Raw genomic sequence first — 23,722 nt, 5'->3', positions numbered from 1 at the left:
CGCCCCTTATCTAAGTAATTCTTGATCGCACGGTTTTTAGAATTCGTAACTTTACATTTATATTAATTTATATTATCAGTTATTTCCTTAAAAAAATGTCTGCAAGAGTTTCAACCACTAAAGTACCTACACGAAAATCTAAAATTTCCCAACAAATTTGTTCACAGTAGGAAGATTTAATGCTCTTGTAAAATGCTAATTTTATGACTAACGGGTCTCGAAGGAGTACCTGCTGCAATGTTAGACTGACTCAAGAATTCTGAAAATTTCTGCAACTCTAACTACAACTAACTACAACTTTTATTACCAAGCAACAGTTCGAAGTGTCCACCAAAGTACATTTCATGCCGCCGGCCGTTATCGACGGTTTTGCATGATTCAAAATCCGCCGGGAACGTAAAATTCCCGGCCTAGTACTTATAAAAGTGACCTTGACTAGAGAATGGGCAGGCAGCATTGAACGGACTCCGTTTCGGCGCAGGGACGCGTGGGTCGCGGGTTCGATTCCACTTGTGAAACAAATTTTTTACTTTTTAAAAATGATTTAAATTTGTCGGCATGAAAAATTTTGTGGATTACACGTCCAGAAAAGGTTTTGCGAGTGCTCGTGTTGCTTCGTCTCGGCTAAACCGCCTCGGCTACGCAATATCACTCACACTCGCAAAATATCATTTTCTGGACTTGTGATCCAAATAACTATTTCATACTGCCGGCCGTTATGGACGGTTTTGCATGATTCAAAGTCCGCCGGGAACATTAAATTCCCGGCCTAGTACTTACAAAAGTGACTTTGGTTAAAAATTCATTAGAGAATGGCCTGGCAGCATTGATTCTTAAATGTCAACAAAGTTTGACATAGAAGATACTTTGGTTGAAACTTTGATTTCATATTAATATAATAATATAAAATCAAAGGTTGAACTAGTTTATAATTATTTTTTGCTTTTTAAAAATGATTTAAATTTGGCGGCATGAAAAATGTTGTGGATTACACGTCCAAAAAATGTTTTGCGAGTGCTCGTGTTGCTCCGCCTCGGCTAGGTACCTTGGCTACGCAATACCACTCACAAAATATCCTTTTCTGGAATAGTGACCCAAATAACTATTACAGTTGGAAAAAACGGGAAATGAATCTTTTCCTTATGTAAATTTGGTTTTGTCCATTTGTCAATTAATTGTGTACTTGACAATACCTATCAAATAAGTTTTTAAAATGTCATTGAATTATGACCATAATTCTAACCTATCTCTTGTAAGACGGTTTCACACTATTAAAAACCAAAAAAATTGTGTAAATTTTTTTTGACGTGTCCCGTTTTTTTAAATCCAACTGTACATTCAATTCTAAACATTTGAGGGATCGTTAACGTTTATAAGTTCTACGTTATTTTTATATTTCTCTAAAACAGTTTTTTTTAATAAAAGTAACTCTTTCGAGCAACAAAGTAACTTTAGGGGTCTCACTCTGGAACTCAATATTGAGTTTATTTACAATGATTAGAATATACATATTTCAAAAATAACAAATAACATTTTGTAATTTCATTAAAGACCTCATTTTGAAAAAATAAATCTAGCGAATTCAAATTGTCCAAAATTGGATTACAAACCATTCTAAGTGAGAGCCATCGAGTTTTGCAAATCCTCAATATTTTAGATGGAGTTTCTTGGAGGAAATCTTGAAAAAAATGAAATTTTCACATCTTTTTGTAGGTACTTTTAGAAAAATAATTACATACAGAATGAACAAAACTCTTTAAGTATTCTGGAAGTTGCTTACATGCATATGATTATCTTGGGTTTATATTTCTTTTTAAAAGCACTTGCACACTATTAACTTGGCCCAACATTTTTTTTGCATTATCAGCTCCAATTCCCACTAATTTGTTATCAGGTATGTTATTTTCATCCAAAACTTTTTTTATACTTTGAAATAAACCTTCTGCAGTAGCAGCTTCCACCTCAATGAAATCTAAGGGAGTATCATGAACTTCGTTGCCCTTAAAATATCTTCCAATAACTGCAAGGCACTTATTATAAACCAATATCTGTAATTTCATTCTACAATCAAAGGAAATGGGTTCTCTCTAATAAACTTTACAACTTCCAACTTTGCAACTTCTTTCTTTTAATTTTAAATTTTTTTTGCAATTTGAGAATCTGCGAAAGCAGCAGCACATAAAAGTGGTAAATGATCCATTAATAAAAAAGGAAGGTTGTGCTCAGCCAAGAACGCACGCACTCAACCATTTTGAGATATCACTGTTGCAATTTTACACAATCGATAATCAATATTACGAAAACCTTAGTAAAGTAGAATTTGTTTGAACTTGAAAATAGGATCATTAGCTTTATACCCATAGGATAATTAGATGGATATAATGCTGGTTTACATTAAAACTAGAAGTGCGTAAATGTAGATGGAACTTTGTGAAGTTAACTTTTCGGAAATCTTGAATAATGCACAGTTCTAACTGCCTCTTACAACTTAATTAAGTCGAAAACTCAAAGGATAATAGAGCTGCTAAATTAAAACAAAGTGTTAAGTAAAAAAAAATATTATTGTAATGTGTAACAAAATAAATATTTATTTTATTTAACATTGTATTTTAAAAAATGAAAATATTTTTAACTCGAGAAAAACAAAAAACACATTATTAAGAATTATAAATTAAGAAATGTTTTAAAGAAATCTTGATCCAACTGAGGCATGCTTGGCAACATTTTCTTTATAGATTCGATTTTTTCTTTGGAAATTTCTTTTTTTTTTTGGAAGCGGTTGTGGGATTAAATTGGCAATTGGAGGCGTCTTCGGTTCTATTACTTTTTTGCTTCGACGACGTGTTAATACAGGAACTGGAGTACTTATGGACACTTTGAGAAACTTTTCATCGAGGTGACTTTTTTTGAACGCGACTTCCGTTATGTCGTTATTAGTAAATTTTAAAGTGCTAACTTTTGTAAATGGCACATGTCATATTTCAGTTGTTTAGAACATTCTTCGTAGTTTTTAAAGTCTTGGTCTCTCATTTGCATTATGAGGAATGGATGTTTCTTGTTTACCTTTTTAAGCTCCTTTACGAAACTCAATGGTGAAAAAAATTCTATGTTTGACATATGCCGTTCAATTTGACTGTGGATGTTGTCCACTTCCTGGACGGCGCCATGTCCTGGAATCGAGTACTTCATTGTCACGCTTTGTAGAGCCGGATAATTTCTCATTATATCCAATACACAAAATGCTATATGAGAGTTACGATTTTGAGGCACACAACTATCACTCCAAGTAATGAGTTCTTCCACATTATTATCCTCTAAAACTCTTTCAACGATTTTCCTAAAAGCGCTTGCAAGACAATTTCCACTTCTTCCTTGAAGAGTTTCTGTCCATATTGCACAATATCCCTTATTGGTGGTAGATAAATGACCTGTTAAATTGTATATGGTCAACTTGGGTAAGTAGAAGTGATTTCCAATAAAAGACCGTGGACATGTTATTACGTTTTCTAGATCAAAACTCAAAACAGGTATAGCATTTTTCTTATCGTCGTTTTTGGTTTTCCTCATAGCTTCCTTTTCAGCAAGATGTTTTGTCATGTTTGTTTCTTCAATTTCGTTGAGTCGTTTTTCGCGCTTTTTTAAATAGTAGTTACTGCATTGTTCACAAACATCCTTTTTAGGCTTATGGAAACTATAGTTAAAATTTGTACAAAATATACGTCTGTACATTGAGATTTTCACTGGATCAATTACACAATGTTCTTCGCAGTGTTTGAGATAGAGGTTGTACATTTTTGGAATTGTTAATGTTGCTTCTAGATATTTTCTCTTACTATTTTCTCTGCAATAATGAGATTCTATTACCTCAAACTTGCTTATATGATCTATCACAACTTGTTTTCGCTCATTTGAGATTGTTCGGGTACCTGTCTTGCCTCTTAAGTCCTTCTTTGCTGTCTGGTTTTGGTTAAGCGAATGAACTGTGTATATTGGTTTTTGTGAAATATTAAGTGTTCCTAAGAAAAATTGCTTGCAAACTTGAATTTTGTGTTCTTGAACTTTAAAGAAATATTTTAAAGAGTATGTTCGCCGAGATGGTTGTTCTGTGGTCCTACGGCTCTTCACATACTTTTCAGTAGTCTCTTTAAGAAATACGTATTTCTCATTTTGATTTAACGAGTAGTAATACTGAAATAAGTCCCTTCTACCATTATTTCCAATTTTTCGAGAACATTTGAATTTACATGCATTTGAGCAATCTTTTTTGTTTATTATTTTTTTGGCACCAACTTTTTTTCCTCTTGCATTCATATATTCTTTACCAGACTGGCATAACGTTTTTCTAACGTTGCTTTTCCACTTTTCGGGTCTGGTAACTCTCTTTCTTTTGTATTGTTTTTCCTGATTTGCCTCATCATTGATCTGGTTTACTTCGACTTCAGTTTCAATTACAATGTCAAGATCATCTTCACTTTTTTCTGTTTCTGAAGACAGAATTACAGACCCCTCCTGTTCTGAAAGTGATGACACGTCGTGTTCAGGAGTAGATTCAATTTGGTTGACTTCTTGTGTATTACCTGCCATACCTGCAAAGTCTTCTAAAATGGGGAAGTCTACACATCTTGCTGGTTCAGAAGATGATGTCGAGGCAGATTTTGTATCTTCAGGTGCACATTCAATGACTATTTCAGCATTTTCTATGATTTCTTTCAGAGACTGAAATGGTGTATTATTTTCTATAACAACTACATTGTTTTGCACAGGCAAGTTATTGTTATTATTGGCGCAGCCGTCATGTGTGTGTCTTATAATTGTTGGAACATCGACCTGATTATCACGCTTCTTATCAGGATTATCTGTAGCTGCAGCAGCTGAAAAAAAAAGTTTAAACAATAATTATAATTGAAATTCTGTTGCAAACATTTTCTCGATAATTATTTCATATGCTGTATTACTTACCTAGTGCCAGTGTTAATATTCTGGCATTCCTGTTCATTTTTACTTTTCGAACAAACTTAATGCACACATTTTAATTTTTTAGACGTTTTAATTCAAACTGAAATATTTTCGTAGGTTATAACTGAATTTTTAATAATAACACAGGTGTATCTTCAATTTTACGTTAACAAGGTTCTAACTGAATGCAGATACACCCTTGTTTGGATAAAATACCGAATTCGCACGAAGATAGAACTCTGTAAAGTGGAACCAAAAATATAGTGTTTTTATGAGGGATGGAGTACATTAACTTGAGCGGGTCAGTTATGGCAGGGCAATAAACTTCTGCAACTCGTCGCGCGACTGGGCTCTACCTACCTTTGTCTCCGATGGTCCATTTTCAGACGGCTCAAAAACATCTGTCATAGAAGATTTATAACTCTCTTCAAGTTAATAAAAGGTAATAAAAGTAACCCCAAAATTGTAAAAGAAATCATCGACCAGAGTCCATAAAAACACTATATCTCTGGTCCCACTATAATTTTCCTAATTCTGCCGTAGATTTTTAGATGCCGCTATAATTTATGCAGTTTTACAGAAAATTGCAGATAGAACTTTGTGATACCCATATCTCAATTTATGTGAAAAATGTAGTTACACCGTTGTTATTCCAGGGGAACGCGCAGTTAATTTGAGTTCTGCACTCTCAGATCTTTGTCCATTTTTCCTTATAGTATCAAGTTTTCGAGTTAATGAAAATTTTTTAGCTTTGAATTTCTTAAAATGATAAGTACTTTTTTCATGATGTTTTATATGGTACTATTGGCCCCATCCAAATGTGAACGAATTTCTGGTGCCATAGAAACGTCTTCTGTTTTGTTCTAGATTAAATAAAACTTGGTTCAGTTACGTACTATATGTATGGGAGAATAAGAAAAGATTTCTATTACCTATAACTTTCTATTACAATTGTTATAATTTTAATATGTATTTAAAGACTAATACTAAAAATTAAAGTTAATTTATTTTTCCGTTGACCGCTTGTTAATTTCAATATTAATGAATTATTTTGTCTAAAATATAGTGTATTAATGGACCTCATTAATACACTATTTTTCATTAATCAACGATTTTTGCGATTTTGACGTTTTGATTATATTTTTATGTATAAACAACCTCGAACATGCATTGTTTGCACTTACCAACACTGCAGCAGGTAGTGCAGCAGGGTTTTCTATATTTTATAGCTCCATAACTGCACGATTAGGAATTCACTTTTTCAAAAGCCGACCTTTTTGGTTATAATTCGCATGTCATATTTTTCAAAGGTAATTAGGTTTTCTTAGCAACTGTGATTGTTACGTGAAATTGAACGTGAGTGGAGTTGATGTCTTCTGACACTGACTTTGTGGAAAAGTGAATAGAAAGTGTTGAAAAATTTAAAAATGGCCTACCCTGAGGACAAAAAAGGATGAAGGTATTTTATAAGGTCTCATATTTATCGAAAAAGATGAAATTGGTTTTGGTTTGGCTTTAATTTGAAATGTTGTCACAAAAAAAAAGTTTGCGGTCAACGAAAAAATGTAATCAACTCGTTTGTTAATGGGCGATTAATAATCTCAACTATTAAAGGCACTCACTCGCTACACTCGTTCGTGTTTTAAACAGTTTCGATTATTAATCGCCTTCATTAACAAACTAGTTTATTAAATAACTATTATTATGTAGAGCACATTTTTCAATAAAGCTAATATTTTGTTGCAGAGCCGTTGGTAACCAGAACTCGTTCTAGCCTCCTTGGCATAGACATAATTAGTGACCTCATATCGTAGGTGTCTACGAGCTCTTCCCAAGCACTTTCGATAGTTTGCCAGAGTTGATCAACATTTGCTGGCCTAAAAGGCATTTTGTATATTTTCTTTACTAAGTAACTCCATACGTTTTCGATCGGATTTAGATCTGGACTTTTTGCAGGCCAAGGCAAAACGTTAATATTTTGTTGGCCATCCATTCTCTTATTATGTGTGCGGTATGGACGGAACAATTATCCTGCAAAAGAAAACTTGGTGGTTATTGTACACTGGGTGTTTGAAAATTGCTAGTACAAAAAACAAACTGTGGCATCTGGAAGCCCTAAGAAATCCAGGAAACTCATTTTTAGTTTTTTAAAACAAAAGGAATAAAGTAACTCTATCCCTGCATATTCTACGCCTCAGGCGGGGCAATATTTTTTAAACCTTGGTTAACCAAGCATGATAATGAAGGACTATACAGCAATATGAAAAATAAATATTTTTTTGCAAGATCTTGGCAACCACAGATTGACAATAGACATATCTGTCATAGTACGAGATCCCACTGCATGATTTCTACGTTCATCTGTTTTTTAATCAAAATACAATTTTTATAGATAATTATGAGTAGAGAAATACGTTTCTGCCGAGTTGCCTATCAATATATGGCCGCAAGTATTTTTTAATTAAAATTAAATTAATTATTTTTTTCAACAGTTTCGTTCACTTGTTTTTAAGATAAATTATAATTCATTTCAAAGAGATATGTGTAAAGAACTTGAAAAGTTGGCGAATTCTTGATATGCTGGGTTACTTGTGGGTGATATTGCCATAAAATCTTCGCAAAAACTCTCACCAACATGTTCAGGGTCCAGAAACGGCAACCAAATATCCATCGTAACCAAGAACCTAAAAACAAATTTATCATAAAAATAGATATTTTTACAATGTTTTATTATTGATCTTGCCATTGTTTGAAGTTTTATCTTTATAATCATTAGAAAGACCTAGTTTTTGGATCTTCCTAAACCAGGATTGTGCCAAGTGGAAACGACATCCTTTCAATGTGGAATTTGGCCACATAATACATACTGCCTTTTGAATACTTTCCTCAAAATCTGCAAATATTACTCTCGGTTCAAATTTTAACCTTTCGCTTTCAGTTTTAGATACAATTTCGGCACATTTCTGGGCTATAGCCTTAAATGCATTTAAATATGTGGTATATTCTTTGTTTTTTAGCAAACAAAACACCAAAGGAATGTAATGGCCGTTTACTATACCATGAAGTGTAAATAACTGGCAAAAATATTGGGCACAATATTTAAACGTGCCGTCAACGTAAATTGTATCGACATCACATAAACACTTCAAATTTGTCGTTGTCGAAAATATTAACAAGTTTTCTGTTGCATCATTGACTAACACAAACTCTTCTTGACGGCAATTGCATTAATAGCTTCATGGGTGTCGTGCATACTTTTTGGTAACTGGGGTACAACTTGTCTTCTGGCATAATTTTAATTGAATAAATATCCAGGCTGTTTAATTTTTCGGAGGGTGTAGGAGTCGCAATTATTTCTTTATGAATTAATTTCACAGGTCTTTCTGACAAGTCTTCGGTAGCTTTTCGCTTGAGAGAATTGGTTATGATATTTCTCTTCAAATTTTTACAAACTTCATGGTTATGCACTCCATCACTTTTTAATAACACTTTCCGACTTTCGTCTACATATATTTTTGCATTGCAGCTCTTCACTGTGCAACACCACTTCACACCTTGCTTTGTGGCACTTTTTTTAGAGTAAGTATTTAAAAGACTCTAAAAGAATCAACTCTTTACCACGTTCACTAAATATCACTTCCATCTTCACTTCTCCTCTTGTGTCGTTTACTGTCAAGACTAACCTTAATTTTGAAAAACTGGATATTTATAACAGGACTTTTATGGTAGGTAATAGACATTTTAGGATTAAATATCCGTTCCCTAATGATGTCCAGTAATTTCGCCGACCGGTCGCAATCCGGCCCCTACCTTTACAGGTACAATTTCAATTCCGCCGCAAAACGGCCCTCCATGTAAAGGGTAAGTATGACCACGGCCGCAATCCGGCCACACCATTTTCCCGAACATGCCGCCCCCCTTGAACTTTTCCAGGGTTCAATGACTTATTTACATGGTTAAACAATTTCATAAAAACGTACAATTAATTGACTCTACTTGTAACAATAGCTATAAAATAAATATACTTATGTACAAAATTGACAAACTTATTCACCTTCAAGTAAATTTATCTGGCCAGTAGTTGCTATGGTCTAGAATCTGCTATTGGTAGAACCATGGTAATTACCGTTCAAATAAAGTTACTTGAAGGCGAATAAACCGGCCTTAAAATATAAAATAAATATGTACAAATTGACAAACTGCAATAATAATGATGATACTACCGGGTGATCAAGAAGGACTGTTTAAGTTGGCACTACAATTAAGAAAATTTTTTAATTCGGTTATTTATAACACTGCAACCGGATATGTTTTGTTGGTTTATTTGACAAATATCTGATGTAGGTATAGCATTAACAACGACAAGCCATCAAAAACCGAAAGTTACTCCTGTTATACGATTTAAAATACAATTCAGTGTTACCAACTTAAACAGTCCTATTTGATCACCCCGTATTTACAATTTGACACAACACACTTTTGTCTTTTTTTTTGTCACTTAGTGGAAGCACACACACTTTGGACACTGCTCTTTTGTATGTGAATTTATTTGTTTTAACATCGATCACTCGCACTACACCATCCTTCCTTGCCTGGATACGTTTCTTTGACTCGGCCAAGATTCCAACACAGGGGCGGTAGATTTTCTTCCACGAGGATCACCAAGTTCCCAGGTTGAATGATCTTCGTTGCTGACTTCCACTTGGTTCGTTGCTGTAGCTGCGACACGTATTCCCGCTGCCAGCGTTTCCAAAAATGTTGGCGAAGCTGCTCAATCAGTTGTCAACGAGACAGACGATTCACCTTGATTTCTGTCAAATCGTGTTCCAACGGTGCAGTCAAAACTCCTCCAATCAGTAGGTGGCTTGGAGTCAGCGCGTTTAAATCATTGGGATCATTGGAGATAGGGAATAACGGACGGGAATTTAAGCAAGCTTCAATTCTGGTTAAGAGCGTATACATCTCTTCGTACGTTAAAATGGTTTCTCCTACGACCCGCTTTATGTGGTATTTTACGGATTTTATTCCGGCCTTCCAGAAACCCCCAAAATTAGGCGATCTAGGTGGAATGAACGACCATGAAATGTTGTTGTTTGCTAATGTGCAAGTAATTTTGTTGTGAAAATCCTTATTCTTAAAAACATTATACATTTCTTTTAGTTCCTTCTCGGATGCCTTAAAATTTGTTGCGTTATCCGAAAATAATTGCTTTACAAATCCGCGACGCGATATGAATCTTCGTAATGCATTTAAGAATGCCTCAGATGTGAGGTCAGTTACTAATTCGAGATGACCTGCCTTGGTGCATAGACAGACGAATAAAAGTTTTGCAGAACTAACAGAGTTAACGGTTTCTGCCGTATTGGATGATTCTGAGCATTTCACAATACCACAACGTAATATTTGTCTTAACGCATATTCCACTGTTCTACCGTCTGCTGCATCGTTTGATCCTCCTTTGAGTCTGACATGAGAAAACATTCCTTCTACAGCATCAGAACTAAAGGACCTTGTTAAAACACAATAAAAGGCTGATTGCTGCAGAAGAAATTCGATGCAGAGATATGTACTTCTCGCAGTGAAAATTAGCGCATGAGCTGTTTCATTTGTTGAACCTTGAAAACCAATTAATAACGATGAATTTTGAATATGTTCTATATAATTTGGAAATGTAATGTTTAACCAATGTAATCGTTCATCAGGGATATCTACATATGGCGCAACAGCACTGTCTAAGGATTTAATATAGAAAATTTTATTGCTTACATTATGAATCTGAAAGAAATTGTACATGGTTTCAATATATTTAACGGTAGCGTCAACACCTTGAAATCTAGCGTCATTATTTTCTTGTGAAAATTTTAATGAGGAACTTACAGCTGGTTAAAATACTTGAATTGCGCGTTAAACATTAATTTTTTCAAAATTTGTCAGAAATAAATGTTGCCTTGTTAAATAAAAAAAGGATGAGGAATGGAATTTGTGAGAGAACCATTGTTACGTTTTGTTTTTTTATTACATAAAAATGCATAATTAATCGAATATTTGTAAAGTCCAAATTCCTAATATTTGCAGACTATTGGGATACATAGAATGTTTTTAAATGTTGCCACATTTAGTGTAACGAATAGGTCCATATCTTCTACAAAAAATAAGATTAATTTTTTTAAACATTTTTACCTGATCTCTTAATGACTACTAAACAACGTACTACTACGTTGTTCCGCGAATTTTGGGGCACCCAGTATATTAGAACTGACACACAAGAATTATTATTACAGAAAAATAAGAAGAAATTCTGTGGCAAGTATTCAATGTGACGTGTGAGCTTGGTGATCTCCACACATTTTTTCAAAGCGTGGAATAAGGTTCGACACTGCCACTCACATTTCTTGCTCCACATTGATCTTTGCATTGCATTGATGTTGCAAGGGGAATGAGAATCCTCATGGCTTTTGAATTTAGAGTTGGATCCACGAAAATCTTTCGACATTATGTTCCGCAAAGTATTTTGCAAACCACTCAGTGAGCTTCGAAAGGTGTTCCGTGAAAAGGGACAGCAAGTTTTGTGAGACAACGAGCTCATTAGAGAGGGCGTATTTATGCAATTTCGGGAAACAATCTTTGCCGCCATCTTCATTAATTTCTCTTACCCACAACTGCAGTTTTTTCCTAAACGCCGAAATTTTCTCCAATAGTTTCAATATGTGCATGTTATTGCCTTCCAGAGACAGATTCAAGACATTCAGTTTGTCAAATATATCGCACAAATATGCTAGTTTCAGTAAAAAGTCTGGTTCGGCTAAATATCTGGAGTTTTCATGATTTTCCTCTTGCAGTAAAGTGTGAATTTCTTGATGTGACTCGAATGCACGGGATAAGACATTTCCACGTGAAAGCCATCGTGAATTACAGTAGTATAGCAGGGCCGTGTGTTCAGCTCCCATGTCTGTGCATAGTTTTTTGAACAGTCTGGCTTTCAGCGGCCTAGTTTTTATGTAGTTTACTATGTCTATGACACGTTCTAAAATCAAGTTCAATTCAGAACTCATCGACTTCGATGCAAGTGCTTCCCTATCCCTGCGGATAGGTCGTTTGCGTGGGTGGAGCGGCGGGCGGGAGACACGCCTGATGCGGCAGCGCTGTGATGCCTGCTACCTTTGTTGCTGTTGGGGCGGTGGTCGTTCTCGGGGGGTGGTCCGCCGGCTGCAGGGTGTGTTCGGACGGGCTGCCCGTGGGCGGCTTTTCCGGCGGGCCGGTCGGTGTCGTGGTCGGTGGCGTGCTGTCGTCGGGGGAGTAGCTCCTGTCGGGAACACGGGGCGGCGTTGGACCACGCCGTCGGCTGCGGACGGTGAGGTCTAGGCCCCCGTGATTCCCCTGTCAGCCGAGGGAGGGCCCGCCTGTCCGAGCCGTCGATCTGGCAGATTGAGGCGGCTGGTCGGGCCTGCGGGAACGAGGGGGTTTCCCCGCTGGCAGTTGGGCCCACTGGTGTCGGGCTCGTCCGTGGGGGAGCGGGTGCGTTCCGGACATCCTTGAGGGTCCGCGTCTCCTCTTCCCCTCCTGGGGGGTCTGCGGCGCCCTTCGGGACCGCTGCTGCAGCTGTTGGGCGGCCCGTCGAGCTGCTTGGGCCAGCTCAGCCTGGCCGGCCTGTCGTCGACGCAGCTGCTGCTTGGCACTCTGCAAGTCCGCTGGCGCTGGTGGGCTCGTGGGTTCGGCATCCTGTAAATGTTGGCACAATCAGTCGGGGGTTCGGCCACTCGATAGGGTTTCAGGTCTTTGATGTGTGCTCTGAGGATCTTCTGTCCGGAAGGGGATCGGAGGTTGTACACCACTGGAGAAAGGACTTTCATGACGGTGTACGGGTCGGAGTATTTAGGGGCTAGCTTCGCCGGGAAACCTTTGGCACCGGATGACAGAGGGTGGTCCCGTTTGAGAATGCGGTCTCCCAGGTGACACCGCCACTCCCGGTGACGAAGGTTTATGGTCCAAAATGGGTCAGTGACCCATTTTCGGGGCAAAGGGGTGGGTTCGTTTGTGGGCGCCAAGCAACTATTTCAGGAGCTTTGTTACCTTGTCCAGCTGCCGGGACAAGCGTTCTAGTCTTTAGCGTCGGAAGACAAATGAAAGATTTAATTTCGTTTGAAATCAAATAATGTCGTTTATTCTTGCTCTTGTAACAGTGATTAATTCTATAAGTGCTTAATTCGGCGTTGTGCACTGGTTCATGGGATTAATGTTAATTTTTTTGAATGGGTAAAAATGAAATAATGAAATAGAACGAACCAGTTTATTTGAAACCTTAAAACTTAACGCTTATTCTGGTCTTCTAGAATAGTATATTGTAGACCTAGGCGGTAAAGTGACATTTTTCCAGGCTGAAAGAAGAAATGTACCTACAAGCGAGCTTTAGCGAGCCTGGACACTTCTTGAAGCCTGGAAAAATCACTTTGCCGCCAAGGTTTACACATTAATTTTCTTCCTACACAACATGACTGCAATAATTTTTGTCTGTCAACAAACTGTCAACAATAACCATTTGATTTAATAACAAAACAAACAGTCCGAAACGCAGCGGCACCTACACACAATTAGATATAACTTTCTGCAGAAATCTATATCTGTTGGTAATTTTAAAATAAAAATTTACGTATCTTAGATTTAAGCAGGTTATTTTATAAAAAGAATACGGCTTTTGTTTGAACCAAAAAAGTTACCTAAAATCGTAAAAATCTTTTTTTTTGTAAATATTATTGCAGCGCCTTCTATTGAAAAAAGTAAAAAAAAAATTTACTGCCTAGCCATTTCTGTTTTTTTTTTTTGCAAGGCTAGCCGTAGAAACACCTACTTTCTCGTCCCTATGGTCTCGGTAAAATTCAACTTTACCATAGTGTAGGAAGAAAAAGCTTTTCCTCACAGTGACCTTGTAACTTATAAATCAATTCTGTCTTAAATAAACTTGTAACTTAATACATATTGTATGTTTCCGAGCATAAAAACAAGATATATAAATTTAATGACTTTTCCGAACTAAAATGATGTTGAACACGGGGTGTAAAATGATTCTTTAAATGAACAATAAATTCTGATAAATGGATTGAAAATGGATGAAATTACAATAATTCAAATGCAATGACCTTGATAATGAAACAATAAAAAAATGCAAAAATTTCTGAATTTAAATCGGAAAGATTCCGAGAATCTGAACTATAAATGTCTGTCTGATGTATGGGCTTTAATAGAATTACTAAAAACCATAATGAAAGAGTATTTGACTGAAGATGATGCTGATACTGAACAGATGTTACAGCGGCAACGAAGAAAATTTCATCCCAAATCTCTAAGAGGTTTGGCGAAATAAAAAACCACGAAACATATATTCTAGCCACTGCGTTAGACCCACGCTACAAAGCGCAACTATTTTCAGATGAAACAAAAGACGGGCTTAAAGATTTGTTGAAGGAGAATTGCCCTTTGCGTTATGCTGATGATCATAAAAGATCACCACAACAGTATCAAGAGTTTGATACTCTTGATAAAACCGAGGAAGCGGGCACAATTACATTATTTTCTGTTACCAAAAAATTACTTCTTTCTAAAAGCAAATCAGACGAACATTCAACCGGTACAACTAGTAAAAATAAAAATATGGATCGCGATATTGAAAATGAAATCTCCGTATATTTACATAAGAGGACAGAACCATTGGAGTCAGATCCAGTGGAATTCTGGAAAAAGGAAATAAAGTTCCCTCATTTAAAGAAACTAGCAGCATATTACCTAGCTATTCCAGCTGGTTCCGTAATTTCCGAACAAATATTTTCGGAAACCGGCTGTATTGTAACGAGTAAGAGGACGAGTTTGACTGCAGAACATGTGAAACAATTGATTTTCCTTAAAAAGAATTGGATGATCTTGGAAAAATATGCAAAGGATTTTAAATTTTTCGCAAAATATTGAAGGAGAATTACCCTTTGCGTTATGCTGATTTAAATTTAAATATTTTATTTTATTTTTCATTATTGTGTACCTTTAATATTCCTACACCCATAATTTAGAAATGTGTTTTTGTTTTAATCTTCATTCTTCATTTGTCTAATAAAATAAAATTAAATATATTAATTTATTTATCCATAATCCATTTTTCTGTTTCATTTCCCACTCAATTTAGTTCAAGGATAATGGTTTTTACTTGATATTTACATTGTGATGTGAAAACAAGGTGAAATAAAATTTCAGATGCATTTATCTGAAGTATCGGTATCTGAAATTCCGGTATCGGCCCAGCTCTAGTCCACATCGACGAGCTGGCACATTTTTTCTGGAGGCTAATGAAATATGCCAATATTACTTCCTCCTCGTTGATACCAGACACTCCTCTTTCTTGTTTCCATGCGTTGAAATTCTGCAGTTCCTTTTCGTAGACGTCTTTTGATTTGATCGGCAACAAGTTTAAGCAGGCAATTTTGGCTTCTTCCTGAATTTCCAAAGGCACAAACACAGTTTCTTCCATTTCTATTTTTTCCTTCGTGTAACTATTTACAACAAAATTAATAATTTTCTATGGCAACATGAATCTTGGCCTTCTCATTAAATTATTTGATTTTCGAATTATGAGCAGCATCAATTCAATTAATTTGTTAACAGAAATAGTTAAATTGATTCGTTGGCATTGCGTGCTCGTGGCTTACCCGTTTTTTCTAGTGACTTATTTCCCTTAGAACACACTTGTACCATAAATAACTATTAACTGTTGTTGAATGGTCCTCTCGAAATCGCTTCTCTTTGAATTCTGCTAAATGCATATTCCCGGATTCCTTCTGTCAAGGAACGTACGTATATAATTGACCAACATCGTTTAGAACGAGTCTACAAATTCAAAGATTTGGGTGTAACTTTCGATACGAAATTAAATTTTTTGTAATATCTAGTTGTTAAAGGTGGATATCCGGACTGTTTGTCACCATGTAAACAACCTCATAACGGCCGGAGTCCGTTAAGGGTGTCCGTTATGAGCGGGAGCGGCCGTTATGAATTACTAAATAACTATAGCAACGTAGATCTAAATTTTATTTTTCAACTTTTTTACAATTGGTACAATAATTAATGTTTAATGTTATGGGACACACCTTGAATTAATCGAAATCCGTAAGTCACTAGCAGATGTAAACGAGATCGAAGATGATGCTTCAGAATTTTAACACCCGACACAAGCGCGATTTTGCAGCGAATAACGATGACCTCACTTGCTCTCCGGACATCGGGAATATCTTGATCGCGATTTTTTATTGATTTCAGTCGTTTATTTTCAACGGAAAGTTAAGTGTTGAACAAATCTGACAAACAGCAGCAAATGGAGACAAGATCGAAGATGATGCTTCACTAACACAAGCGCGATTTTGCAGTTGCTTAACAGGCTTAAAAATGATAATAGGGGTTGCTTTTTGTGGGTGTCAAGCGGCGAAGGTGACCATATACTCAGAAGAATAGGGGTGAAGCGGCGAAGGTGAGGGTATTTCCAACTCGAACAGGGTTGAAAATGGTAGTAGGGGTTGGTTTTTGTAAAATTAAAGTAGACAGTAATTTTCTTCTTGTTTTGAAGATCAAGTGCACAAAATTTCATCAAGATCGGAGTAAAACTGTAGTTTTGCATACAAAATCTACAAACAGACATTCAGTTTTATATATACAGGGTGGTCCCGATATAACCTGCCAGAAGAAATCCAGTAATAGGTGACGATGAGTAGAACTCATACATAAAAAATGTTTCTAATAAAAATCTTTTCGTTTTCATAAAAATAATTCAAAATTTGATAAAAATTTGCTGTACGCTAATGAGTTAATCGGTTTTAAAAAGGTAAATCTGGTTACTTGGCTGCAATTTCTTTAGCAACGGTACCTGTAACACGTATGACATTTGTCAAGTTTAATTTTCAATTTGCGAATCCTTCAAAAAGTTATGAAATTCACAAAACAAGAATACGCCGATTTGCATTTACTCTATCGCGAAACACGTGGTAATTCAAGACTGGCAAGGCGACCATCCGGCGAGCGTTTTCCTGAAGGAGTCTTTCCGTCCCGTTGTACTTTTGTGGAGCTACATCTGCATTTATGTGAGGTTGGTTCTGACTGATTCCAATACGATGGCATTCCCGATCCTCCATTTAACCCCTCTGGATTTTAATTTTTGGGGCCACACGAAAGATTTGGTATATAAAGTTGAAATAAATACAAAAGGCCAACTCCAGAAACGCGTAACAGACGCCGCGAACCAGATTCGTAAAAACCCAGAAATGCTGAATTCTGTTTATGAAAATTGGTACCGGCGTACTCAAATGTGCGTAAATGCCAACGGAAGGCACACAGAACATTTATTATAAAATAATTTTTCTAGTCTAGTTTACCTTTCATTAGTTAGTAGATATTCTCAGTTAGAGTTGAAAGTACGAATATGTAAAGGATAAATAAATTTATTCAATACATTATTTTGGCTATTTAATCACAATTAAGACGATACTCTTATTACACAGTTCTTCCACAATTTTGCACACACTGCCTCTAAGTTTATTTACACATTGAGGAACACCACTTTATTTATTACTCATTCATCTCAGTCTCCAAATTAAGCTTTTGTACCTAAATAAGCTGGTGAATTAACGCACACAGTGTACAGCGTTTTCAATAAATGTCATTAATTTGATTTAGTTTGTCAAATTTGAGATTTGTCATAAACGATTCAGGTACCTATATTGCTTAGATACTGTCATCCTTACAAACACCAACAATTAATTCCTGAGTATTTTTGTGGTCAGCAGCGTGGAATGGGTGTGGATAGGGGTTAATTTATCCCCATGATTTTCGACCTAATGAAAAGGGGTTTTTTGGACTTGTTAGATCCTTCTAATGACCCAGAATTTTTCTGGCAGGTTATATCGGGACCACCTGTATAGATAACAAAAAAAAAATCTATAGTAGATGTTAAAGTGTGCTCTTATCTATTCAAATCAAAAGGTCAGGTCAGGTCAGGTCAGGTAGCATTTTAACCCCATGGGTAGATAAAGTGCTACTTTAACAGCAAGGCTAGATAATAGTTATTTATTATACAAGACGATAAAATTTTATTTTATCTTCGAGAGCGGTTTAAGCCTCGAGGCGTAAGCCGAGAGGCTAATACGCTCGAGAAGATAATGGTGAATTTTATCGTCGTGTACAATACAAAATTTTATTCCATCCTCCATTACTTCGATTGAATTACTGAATTATTTTGATTATGACAATTATAAACGTCAAAAAAATTCAACAATAAAAAAAACGTCAAAAACAGAAAAACAACAATGGATGTTAAACATTAGAAACTCAAAGCGGGGGCTGTTGGCATGGGAGTCGGTTACCGAGATAATTTGTTTATCAACAAAGTTAAAAGCAGTTTCGTGAAAGCGTCGTGAAAGTGTTTCATTTTTGAGGAAATAATGGCCCAATCTTTCCTTAATGAAGATGAATTGTATGTTCCTGAAGATATTATTAAAGAAGCCAGATCTGTTATTGAAAATTTATTGCCGCGAAAATCTGTATCGTTGTATGAAAAAGAATACAATATTTTCTGTGCCTGGAGGAAAAGCAGAAACATAAAAGGTGTATCAGAAGAAGTCCTGCTATCGTACTTTGCAGAAAAGGTAAAAAAGTATAAGGCTTCAACATTGTGGAGTTGTTATTCAAAGTTGAAGAGTACCTTACTGATCAAGGAACAAGTAGACATATCAAAGTAAGAAGAATGATTATTTTGAATATTATAATTAAAACGTTTATTTTTTTAGATTTTTGAGTCTGAAGACTTTCCTTAAGCGAGAATACTCAACCTACACACCGATTAAATCAAATGTGTTAGAGAGGGAACATTTTAACAAATTTTTGGAGGATGCACCTGATAAGATTTACTTGTTGATAAAAGTAAGTGTTTTTATTATGGTAGTTTCACTCAATATTAAGTAAATTATCTAAAGGTTGCCTTGGTCATGGGAATCGGCGGAGGATGCAGAATGGATGAATTACACAAAATGAAAATTGACGATATCGAAGATCGAGATAATATTCTGATAATACAAGTTCCCGAAACAAAAACGAATAAGAAGCGTATGTTTACTATTGTGGATAATACGAAAATAGGAGTTAGCAAGTTGGCTTTATACAAAAAATATAGTGATTTAAGACCTGCAAATACACCAACCAAGAGTTTCTTTTTGGGTTATCGCAATGAAAAATGTACAAAGCAAGTGGTGGGAATTAACACATTTTACAAGATGCCCCGAATGATAGCGTAATTTTTAAAGCTGCCATTACCTGAATCTTACACTGGTCATTGCTTTAGGAGATCAAGTGCTACTCTTTTGGCGAACACTGGAGCTAACACGCTTATGATGAAGAGACATGGTGGCTGGAAATCGAATTCGGTTGTAGAAGGCTACATTGATGAATCAGTTGAAAATAAGAAGGAAATTTGTAACAGAATTTTGATGGGAACAAGCAGCACAAAGAATTGTCAAGGATTTTCAAACGAATTACCTGGTTGCAGTGGCGCTAACCTCATCAAAAGTGAGGATGTCGTTAACTTCATCAAAAGCAAAGATGTCGCTAACGAGAATACTATCAAATGTGGTGGAAAAGTGTTTAAAAAGTGCACATTTAATTTTTATTAACAATGTTATTTCCGGTTATTTCAATTCAGACGTTTGTAATTTTGATTAAAAAAGAATAAAGAAACTTGTGAAAATGTAATTATTTTATTTTTCTAGACGATAAAACTTCATTTTACCATGAAGAAAACAGTAGATAAAATACCATTTTATCGTTTAGGATGGAATAAAGGAATTTATTTTTTTTATTACCTTAACAAGGTTTATACTATCGAGATTTTAAAACCTGACACGATTAGTAATGATTAAAAAAAGGCTTCAAAAATAAAATACAAATGCTATAGAAAAAAATAGAATATTATACAGGGTTTTCATAAATGATTCATGCATCAGGTATGCTGTGACTCCATGTATTTAAATGGAGACACAGCCTTCTTGTGACACAAATCATTTACGAAAACCCGGTATTAGGCTGATACTGACGCGAGTGAACATTGCAAGCAAATTCGGCAACAAAAAGAAGAGTTAAAGAAGTGCAAAATGTTTTAAATCTGATACTCAAAAATTTTAGCTCAAATTTTAGAGTCACTTATTCGAGTTATATGCACCCAATCTACCCATGGTCGCAGCAAAGGAATATAAAATTTTTAAACCCTATAGCAAATTATATAATTTACACTTCATTGTTACAAGTGGTTGCCCTTACTTGTACTCCTATAGTTCTGTATGACTATTTGGTGGTTTGATCGTTTTGCTTCTTTTTTGTTTTTGCTTTGTCTTTTACTTGGTTGACCTGTAATTGGGACATCTTGTTGGTCAACTTGTCCAAATGATAATAATAATAATGTCCTTTTCAAAAAGTCTCTAACCTGCCGGCTGTAATGTGGAGGTGCATTTAAAAACCACAGCTCTCGATTTAATGGCATATTGTCCAATGCGTTATCTAACAGTAGAGGCAGGTCATCGTGAAGAAAATGATAATAAAAAGCGCCAGTCAATCGGGCAGGCAGCTCATGAGAGCCAATTAGAAAATTATCAAAAATTTCTGCCCAAATGTTGATGGAAAATCACTGCTGGGAATTTGATTGTCGCACCGCATGAGGATTTTCTTGGGCCCACACATGCACAAAATGCAGTAAAATACATTATTTAGAGCATAATTTGAGGACAAAAATGTTACTGCTTGAAGGATATATTTCAAATTTTACGTGTGCTAGGTACTACTTTCTCTACGTAGAATTTAGTGATTTTTATGTCACCAATCTCTCGCTGGAGAAACTTTAACACTCTAGCAAGAAAATCACGATCATCTGCGCTTTTTTGTAAAAAACATCTACAAAAATGACGACGCACTGGATAGTCTGTAGGACTTAATCCTTGAACTCCTTGTACATGATAAGGATAAAGTAGCTGTTCATGCAAGGTCCTAGATACAACCCATTGTGATACATTAATTTTCTGGTACTTAATCCTGGATTCTCTCCCGTTGCGTTTAAAATTTGCTCTTCAACATTTAACACGCGATTTGATCGTTGTGTTCAGCTAGTTCCAGAAAATTCCTCAATTAACCGTAATTAGTGCACTACCATTTTTTCAATTGAACATTCGATATAACGATATACTCGTATTCGCTATGTTATTACTCCATCTTCAATCGTCAGTGTAAAAAGGAAACGATAAGTCGGAAAGGAACATTTTTAAGCTATTATTTAAATTTCATAAAATTGAATATGTATTTCATTTGATTGAAGTTAGGACATTTATTATTTGTTTTGAAACTGTAATTAAAATATTGTTGATTTTTAAAACTATTTGTTATTGGGAAATAAATAAAATATTATCAAAATTAACAATTGATGTGCACTTGTAGATATCTGAATTTAATAGAAAAATATTTATTTACTTTAAAAGATTTTTGATAAGATTTCCGGAAATAATCAATGCACTTGGGATATTATAAGTGATAATTTCCGTTTAACTGATTTACAATGGCGTCAGTCCACTTTACCGATTAGATTTGGTGGTCTGGGAATTCGTCGCATTTCCGATATTTGCCTCCCTGCTTTCCTATCTTCAATTAATGGGGTTAAAAAGCTTGTTTCTTTATTACTAAATTCAAAGGATAATGAGCTTAATATTCACCATTATGATGAAGCTTTAGCAGTCTGGGGTGTAGAAAATGAGAACGAAATACCAACAATCCCACAATTTCAGAAGAATTGAAATAATATTAATATCAAAGGAATAATTGCCAATGACTTAATCTTTAATTCACCTAGAGACTTGGCTCGTTTTAAGGCTTTGCAATGCAGAGAATCAGGATCTTGGCTACATGCAATATCTTCTCCTAATATTGGTACTCTTTTAGATAACACTTCCTTCCAAGTTTGTATTGGTTTAAGATTGGGTTGTAATCTTTGTACACCTCATATTTAGAAATGCAATGCGAAAATTGACGAAATTGGCACCCACGGTCTAAGTTGTTTCAAAAGCAGTGGTAGATTTTCAAGACACACTGAAATTAATTCCATTATCAACCGGTCTTTAACTTCTATTCATGTGAATTCAACTTTAGAACCAAACGGACTGTCTCGCGATGACGGAAAACGCCCAGATGGGATGACTTTAGTACCGTGGATTAAAGGTCAACCTTTGGTTTGGGACGTTACTGTTGTAGATACACTTGCAGACAGTTACGTATTGAAATCATCTGAAGCCTCAGGTTTTGCCACTGAAATGGCTTGCAAACGCAAACATAGCAAATATAGTTCAATCATTTCGTCAAACTACGTGGTTAAAGGTTTAGGGCCGGTTGTACCAAATTGGTTTATCTTCAGTTTATCTCCCAGTCTAGATTAAAGTTAGATCATTTTGTTGTACGAACGGTGACTGAGGGTTGTCTAAGCATTGAACTTGGTTTTCAGTGATCGACTGATATCTATCGATCAAGGATGGATCAGTATCATTTTGACATTTATTTGATAGGTCACAATTTATACGTTAAAGTAATAACATGGAGTGGATACCAGAATATGATGAAGATGAAGATTTTCTAGAGCTTGTTGAAATCGTAAACATGTCGTATAGAAAAATAACGTCAATATAACATTTCATTTTAGATTAGATTAGAAATCCAAGATTGGCTCAAACTTTCAGGGTACGCCCAAATAATTTTGATAAATGGAATGACTGCGATTTTAGAAATCGATTTAGACTACCCAAAGATGTGGTAAGATTTATCATTGAGGAAATTCATGATGAAATTTCCTCAAAAACGGATAAAAATCACGCCCTTTCACAGTCAGACATGGTGTTTATAACACTTCGATATTTGGCGACTAATCGGAGACAGTAATGGCGTTGATAAAGCCACAGTAAGCCGAGCGATTCCCAATGTCATTAACGCAATAGCAAGACGCCGTGCAGAATTTATAAATATGCCGGATAACGAACAAGCAAAAAATAAAATTAAACAAAGTTTTTTTAACATTAGCAAATTTCCTAGATGCGTGGGAGCTGTGGATTGTACACACGTTAAAATCCAATCCCCAGGAGGCAATGATGCCGAAATATATCGTAACCGGAAGGGTTATTTTTCGTTTAATGTGCAAGGTATATGTGATGCTAATTTAAAAATTCTGGATTTAGTCTGTCGTTGGCCTGGGTCAGCCCATGACTGTAATATTTTTAAGAATTCACGGTTAAGGCATCGCTTTGAAAATGTTGATTTTGGAAACGATTTACTAGTAGGTGATGGAGGATATGGTATTAAACCATATTTAATAACACCTTTACTAAACCAGACAACGCCAGAACAGCAGTTATTTAATGAAGCTCAAACAAGAACTAGAAATCCCATAGAGAGATGTTTCGGGGTTCTTAAAAGACGATTTCCTGTACTGGCTTTAGGAATACGCCTGTCGATTGAGAAAGTAGAACCTCTTGTGATAGCATCAGCAATATTACATAATATTGCTTGCATGCTAAACGACACCGAGGCTCCCGAAACAAATGAAGAAATAGAAGCGGCCATAGCTTTAACCGAAAATGTAAACGAAAATCTTGTGGAAAACAATAACTTCAATGACAACCGAAATAATGAAGTTAGAAATATATTCATTCATTATTTTTCTACACTT

General features: G+C 35.6%; 2 long non-coding RNA genes across 2 annotated transcripts in view; one reads left to right on the top strand and one right to left on the bottom strand.

Moving 5' to 3' along the window:
• Positions 1-10,774: 10,774 nt before the first annotated feature.
• Positions 10,775-23,722, bottom strand: part of LOC138128523 (uncharacterized) — a 129,825-nt gene continuing 116,877 nt past the window's right edge. Inside the window, exon 3 of the long non-coding RNA XR_011158744.1 lies at positions 10,775-12,675. This is a non-coding gene — a long non-coding RNA (uncharacterized lncRNA). The remainder of the gene's footprint in view (positions 12,676-23,722) is intronic.
• On the top strand, positions 18,022-19,803 carry LOC138129154 (uncharacterized). Its single transcript, XR_011159121.1, has 3 exons — positions 18,022-18,715; positions 18,768-18,900; positions 18,954-19,803. It is a non-coding gene; the product is annotated as an uncharacterized lncRNA (long non-coding RNA).

Source organism: Tenebrio molitor, chromosome 4 (genome assembly GCF_963966145.1).
Source record: "Tenebrio molitor chromosome 4, icTenMoli1.1, whole genome shotgun sequence".
NCBI lineage: Eukaryota > Metazoa > Arthropoda > Insecta > Coleoptera > Tenebrionidae > Tenebrio > Tenebrio molitor.
Note: the sequence above shows the minus strand (reverse complement) of the source record. Positions and strands in the feature narration are given on the sequence as shown.